We start from the raw sequence: 7,596 nt of genomic DNA on the forward strand, positions 1-7,596 counted from the left end.
CTGGTCTACTCTGTGACACAGGGGAGTCACAGCCGTCCCTTAGGTTCTCCATTTCTGTGTGCCACATCCCCTGGAACATGGCCATATGCCTCAGGCAGGATCCCATTCCCTCTAATCAGAATTGTGGCATCAGAAATCTCCTCAACAAGTGGTTCTCAACTGGGGCGACTTTGCCCCCTAGGGGACATTGGCAACGTCTAGTAACATTTTTCCTTCTCATATGGAAGGGAGTCTACTACTGACATCTAGTATGGGTCAGGGATGCCATTAACATCCTACAATGCAGGTGACAGCCCCTTGCAGCAAGGAGTTATCTGTCCCAAAATGCCAATAGTGGAGAGGTTGAGAAACCCTGTCCCAAGCCAATGGCTGAACACAGAATCACTTAGGGACCAAGCCTCTGACACCATCTTTAACAGGACAGGCTACAAACCTTGACAGTTTCTGAAACTTCATTCATGTGAAGATGGAGACAGTGTCTTTAATATATTTCAGCCAACCTACATGCATTGAATATTTTTAATTTCACCGAAGGACTCCCTTTTCCAACATTTATCATGCTACTTAACAAGTCACTAGTTTCATTGATTAACAAAAGTTTTTTGATATCCAGTATGCTAAGTAGTAAAGCTCCAGCTGTTCATTAAGCTATAGATAGCAGAAGGCAAGAAATAGATTTAGGAAGTAGCAAATATTTCAGTATAGCCAGGATGTCAGACCCCTGCAGGGAGGTCTCAGACTATAAGGCAGGCAAAGCAGGCTAGAGCAAGAAAAGAGAGCTGAACCATCCATTTGGATCACCTTTCTGCAAATTCTCCACAGAGGTAAGGAGTGTACTAGAAGCATCAAGCATGGAGTGCTGTTAACTCCTCCCCTTGCTGTTCATTTGGATGGACTGTAAATGCCAGCAGAGAAAGGCACATTCTGCGGATGTTGTCATCCTGACTGGAAGCTGAAGATACCTCATCTACTTTTATAGAGCTGGATGATTCATTTCCTGAGTACTTATATGATATTCTGTTCTTCACTTAGCCAAATCCTGCCCAAAGGCTTTCAGGGAACCATACATTTTCTAAATCACTAAAAATTCTATACATTTTTCTACAGAGCCTCCCTACTACTACTACTACTACTACTACTACTACTACTGATCAAAAGAGGAGGAGGGAGGAGGAACTTTAGAGACTTCAACAAACATTGAGTTTTACATATTCTCCAAAGGAAAAGGAGACAAAATATATACTTACCCATTTAAAACTATAGGGGCTGCATCATAAATATATCTGTTAAATATACACATTTCGGCTTTCTTTTCCTAAGCTGATAGAAAAGGAAATCAAAGCTAGTTATTAAATAAAGTTTATTTAATCAAAGTTGGAAAATCAAGGTAGAAGCCATGGAAGTTTGGGATGGGGAAATCTATCTAAATATGCAGGTTCTCAAAGTTGGACAAGAAATATGCTCCACATAAAAGTTGAAGACATTTATATTAAATAATCAGAAAAATGTCAGAATTTTCTGGCACGTAAATTTGCTAATTGCTTTGTAAATAAGGGCTAGAAATCATATATAATTTAGTGGGTGAGATTTAAATCACTTTGTCATTATTCAAATACATATCAGTGGAGAAGAAAAAACAGCCTTGTACTAAAACTATTTTTATTCTCTTTAAGAATGACAAATGTGGGGCGCCTGGGTGGTTCAGTCAGTTAAGCATCTGCCTTTGGCTCAGATAATGATCCCAGGATCTTGGAGGAGCCCCTCCAGGCCCCCTCAGTGGGGAGTTTGTTTCTCCCTCTCCCCCTGCCCCCCGCCCCCGCTCCTTTGCATGCCCTCTTTCTCTCTCTCTCTCCCTCAAATATAAATAAATAAATTTTTAAAAATGACAAATGGTATCAGTTATTTCTTTTTTTTTTTAATGAAAAAGAAAATGTATTCAAAAGCCAGAACACATAGAGGTCATAAAAACATTTTCAAAAGTTATCATTCGTAAACACTATGGAAAGTTTAGTGAGCTACAATAAAAATGATTAAGCGATTTAAAGAGCTTACAGATGAGTAATGCACCAAGTAATCAAATACATATCATGTGCTCCATAAGTAGCTGAGGCTACTCTATACTTTCATTAATGAAGATAAAAATCCTAACCATTCACTTATGATATTCCCAATGACCAAATAAAATGGATGCTATGTTCAAAGTGAAGGGAACGGTTCTCTAGGGAACACAATTTTTTTAAGAACATTTATTTAACATATAGGTAATGCTGACTCTGTACGCCCTTCACAAATATTGACTCATTCAATCTTCATTACATAGATGATACAAAATACTATTATATGCCCTTCTTACAGATGGGGAATCCAAGGTTAAGAAATTTACCTAAAGGGGGCCACCTGAATGGCTCAGTCAGTTATGTGCCCAACTCTTGATTTCAGCTCAGATCACCATCTCAGGGTCATGATACTGAACCCAGAGTCTCAGAACCTGCTTGAAATTCTCTCCCTCTCTCTCCGTCCCTCCCCCACACTCACAAGCTTTCTTTCTCTAAAATAAATAAATAAATCTTTTTTTTTTCTTTAATTTGCCAAAGTCATAGCAAAAGACAAATCTCCAAGAAGCATTCTGTAGCTGAGATTTATAGAAAATGTTTAGGTCAACTATGTGTAGAGCAAAAACACCATAGGTCAAGACTATTAAAGAATGTGGTTGAATGTACACAGATTGCACAGAAAAACAATTACTTCATTCCAATGTGGTTTTATCTTTTTCAACAAGAATGATTTTCTATTTGAAAAGGACAGAACAAACATCACTGGTAGGGAATCAAAGAAATTGATGTAAGGTAAATTTGAAAGAAAGCATTTAATCATGCTAAATGAATTTAGGTGTCTACACCCAAATTAATGAGATTTTGGCAGATAGAAATAACATGCAGGTACAATTACAATAATCTTTGAGAAATCATAAAGAACAAGACATGAAAAATAAAACTGGACAGGAGTAGATTTCCTGATTTTCAAAAATGAAAAAAAGGTACTATTGCCTGTATCTCTAGCTAAATGTTAAGAGGGATTAGTAAACAGAAGTATATTCACATTTGGAAAGGATACAGTGATTATCAGAAGTCAGCATGAGCTGGCAAAGAAAAACTCATGGCAAGCTAACCTCATTCCTTTAATGATCAGTGAAATAGGTAGCAGGTCTTTTATATTAATGATTCCCATCTCTGTCTCTTTGACAGGACAGGAAATGACTCAAAAAAGAAAAATCATGCATTCTATGGCATGCCATGAGCAAACAGCAAAATTTACCCACCTGCATTTCTAATTGGAACACCAAAATTTCTAAACTGGATGAGATTGCTTGAAAATTTCCTCCCACACAGGCAGCCCTCCAAAGAGCCAAACTTGACCAATAAAAGGAAAAATCAACCTAGGTGGGGGAACAGTGGAATAAAAGATGGTAGGTGATGTAGTCAACACAAATAAGGCTACAGACTTCAAATAAATACAGTCCCAGAATTTTAGACCAAGAAGGTGATATTATGTAAAACAGAAACCAGTTAGAATCACCTTAAAAATAAGTACCGGGAGTCATCTTCAGCACTTCATCTAAATCTGTTTTGTAAAAGAGTTTCTCAAAAATCTAAGGAGATTCCCAAATCTGATTAAGAGGCCAAATGTCTCAAGTATAATCAAGGTTACCTGCTGATATCACTAATGAAAAGAAAGAAGTAAGCAAATTAAATGGATTAGCATCTGACTAAGGAAATGAGTTAGCAAAAGAGTTGGTTAGCCATAGGCTTCAAGAATAACAGAGTCAAAGAATAAGAATTTGGCTGGGTTTATCCAACATGGTCCAAAATACAGTGATATTATCCCCAGCACTGATGGCGATTTTTTGTTTATATTTTGATGACCTTCCCTCTAGCCTTTCTGTAAAGCCTACTGTAAGGAATTACATACTTTCATCTTTTTGCCTAGCATTATAATGCAAGAATTTCCCCCACATAATTAGAAACTGCTCATAAACACAATCTTAACAGCATCACAATATTCTGAATATGCAGATGCCATGATTTACTTAACTACCGCCTTATTTCTTTGTATTAAAAAACATTTCATAATTTTCATATTCTGCAGAGATGCAAAACTTTTGCTCTACTTTGTATTATTTTCTTAGGATGGATTCTGGAAATGGAATTATAGGGCCAAAGAATATTGACATTTTAGAGCTCTTGACACGTATTACTAAATTGTTTTCCTCTGCTCATCAGTGTGATTACTATTCAAGACAATTAAATCTTGGATAATTTAGAAGGTGAAATTACACTTCATTTTAATTCACATTTCTTAATGAGGCTGAACATTTTTCCACATGTTTATTTGTCATTTGATTTTTCTCTTTTGTGAATTGTGTGTTCATGCCTCCTGTCCCATTAATTTTAGTCAATTTCACTGTGAATTTGAATGAGTTCTCTATGGTAAAGAAATTAAGCATTTCTTTGTTGTATATATGGCCAATTATTTTTACCAATTTTTCTTTTTGATTACATAAGTTATTTCTTAATGTTTTGTATTTCTACATGATACAAACATTTTTCTTTCCCTCTGTTATTTCTTCTATCACTTTTTAATTTAAAAGCCTTTCCTGAGGCTCCTGGGTGGCTCAGTGGGTTAAGTGTCTGTCTTCGACTCAGATCATGATTACAGGGTCTGAAGATCCAGCTCAGAGTCCAGTCCTCTGCTAAGCGGGGAGTGTGCTTCTCCCTCTGCTCCTCCCTCTTGTTCTATACGCTCTCTCTCTTTCTCGCTCTCTCTCTCAAATAAATAAATAAAATCTTTTTTTTAAAAAAAAGGCTTTCTAACCCTCTGAGTTAAGATATTCTGTTTTAAAGATTTTTTAAAAGATTTTATTTATTTATTCATGAGATACAGAGAGAGAGAGACAGGGACATAGAGGGAAAAGCAGGCTCCTAGCAGGGAGCCCCATGCGGGACTCAATCCCCTGACCTGGAATCTTGCCCTGAGCCAAAGGCAGACACTCAACCGCCGAGCCACCCAGGCATCCTGATATTCTTCTGTTTTAATCTAGGTTTTATTATTATTTTATTGATAATACTTCACTAATTAACATAGGATATATTTTGAAATATTGCACAAAATGTAGATCTGAATCTGTTTTATCACTACCTTCTATTGCCAAGTAGGTATGTGCAACTAAAATTTACTAAATAAATCTCATCTTTTCGGTTTATGATGCTTCCTTAGAAATATATTAAATTATCCTACACAACAGAGTCTATTTGGGGGCTTTCTTTTCTTTTCCATTAATCTATCAACCCATTTTATATTAGTATTACATTGCATTGTTTTAATTATTATAGCATTTTAATAAAATGTATAAGTAGGGCTATAAACTCTTCATTTTCAAAAATTTTATTTCTTTTCTCCAGTTTCTTCTTCTAATAAATCTTTGAAATAACTTTTTCAGGTTCAAAAAAAATCACAATGGAATTTTAATCATAATCTGCTTTGTAAGAGTCAGCATTGAAATACTGATACTCCAGAAATAGCATATGTTAGAAGAGCAAAAATTATCAGTGCTCTTCCTAAAACCATCAAACTACCTTGATTTGAGTATTTTCTCAATAGAAAGTTTTGAATATGGGGATCCCTGGGTGGCGCAGCGGTTTGGCGCCTGCCTTTGGCCCAGGGCGCGATCCTGGAGACCCGGGATCGAATCCCACATCAGGCTCCCGGTGCATGGAGCCTGCTTCTCCCTCTGCCTGTGTCTCTGCCTCTCTCTCTCTCTCTCTGTGACTATCATAATAAATAAATAAATAAATAAAATAAAAAAATTTAAAAAAAAAAAAAAAAAGTTTTGAATATGAATCAGTTTTGTAAATGCCTTGATGTTGGTAAAATGGTATCCTAAAAAGTAGACATAAATGTTCTTCCTAAAAACATACTTTATGTATTAAAATAAATACATAAATATTCTAACACATCAACATACTGTCATTTTACAAGAATAACCAAAAACTTGCAAATACTATGGCTTTTAACTGAAAAAAGCTAAAAAGCTGAGAATCAGAACCTAGATCATTATTGATGTCACCAATATTCTGAATGCTTGTAAGTATTGACTAATGTGGTTAGCTATTCTGCTAGTCTCTTGAGTAAAGGAACCAAAAATTTAAAAGAATATGAAAGTCAATTCATGATTTTCAACTATTTTTGAGGCCCCTTGACAACATGCTAAACAATTGGTGTTCGTATTATGCTTTAATAACATGCTTCAATAACAGGGAGTTCACTGCCTCTTCAGATAGTCAATTTCACCTTTACAAACCTTTGATTTTGAGAAATTCCTGCATAGACTGAAATTAATCTCCCTGTAATTTCCCAAGTAGGGAAGGCTTAATTCCTATGATACCTGAAAATTCATCATATATTTTTTAAAGATTTATTCATGAGAGACACAGAGGGAGAAGCAGGTTCCCTGCAGGGAGCCTGATGCAGGATCTGATCCCAGGACCCTAGGATCACCATCTGAGCCAAAAGCAGATGCTCAGGGGATCCCTGGGTGGTGCAGCAGTTTGGCGCCTGCCTTTGGCCCAGGGCACGATCCTGAGGACCCGGGATCGAATCCCACGTCGGGCTCCCAGTGCATGGAGCCTGCTTCTCCCTCTGCCTGTGTCTCTGCCTCTCTCTCTCTCTCTCTCTCTCTCTCTGTGACTATCATAAATAAAAATTTAAAAAAAAAAAAAGCAGATGCTCAACTACTAAGCCACCCAGGTGCCCCTCCATCATATATTTGAACATAGTTATATAATCCCTGAATCTTTTATTCTCCAGGCTATCCATGTTTTACACTCCATGGAATATCTCACTGATGAAGAGGCTTCTAATTTTACCATTAGTTTATTTGGCAATCCTAACCAGTTTCTCTAATTTCAATGGGACAGGAGGATTGGGAGAAAGGGGTTTGAGTTTCAGAATTTCTCTTAAAATCCAACACCAGCACTAACCACAAGAACCCAGCTGAATTGAAGAAGTCATTCTACATAACCCAAAGAAAATATTTGCTAAAATATAACCGTGAAAAGATGTTGAGGTGTACCTGGGTGGCACAATCATTAGGTGCTGGACTCTTAGTTTCAGCTCAGGTTGTGATCTCACGGTGCTAAGACAGAGCCTCACATGGGGCTCTGCACTCAGCATGCTTGAGATTCTCTCTCCCTCTGCCTTTTCCCCTTCCACATGCTTTCTCTCCACCTCCTCTCTAAAATAAATAAATACATCTTTTAAAAAAAGATGTTGGTCTTTTGATAGTTATTGCACTGAAGCTTGTGACTAGAACTCAGATTCGAAAACAAGAGGCTTCAAGTGCCCTACATTCTAGAGTTACCAAAAATAAATCTGCCACCAAACCTCCCTCACCCTTTCTTTTCAGGGACTTTAGAGAGGCCAAGAGACATTGAAGAGACTTTAGGGGACACAATCAGTTGGAATGAGGAAGAGTTAAAAGCTCAGACAAGGGCTGAATCTCCCTCATTAAGAAATTTTGGTTGTGGGGACTCTGAGGAA

The sequence above is a fragment of the Canis lupus genome, chromosome 12 (assembly GCF_048164855.1).
Source record: "Canis lupus baileyi chromosome 12, mCanLup2.hap1, whole genome shotgun sequence".
NCBI lineage: Eukaryota > Metazoa > Chordata > Mammalia > Carnivora > Canidae > Canis > Canis lupus.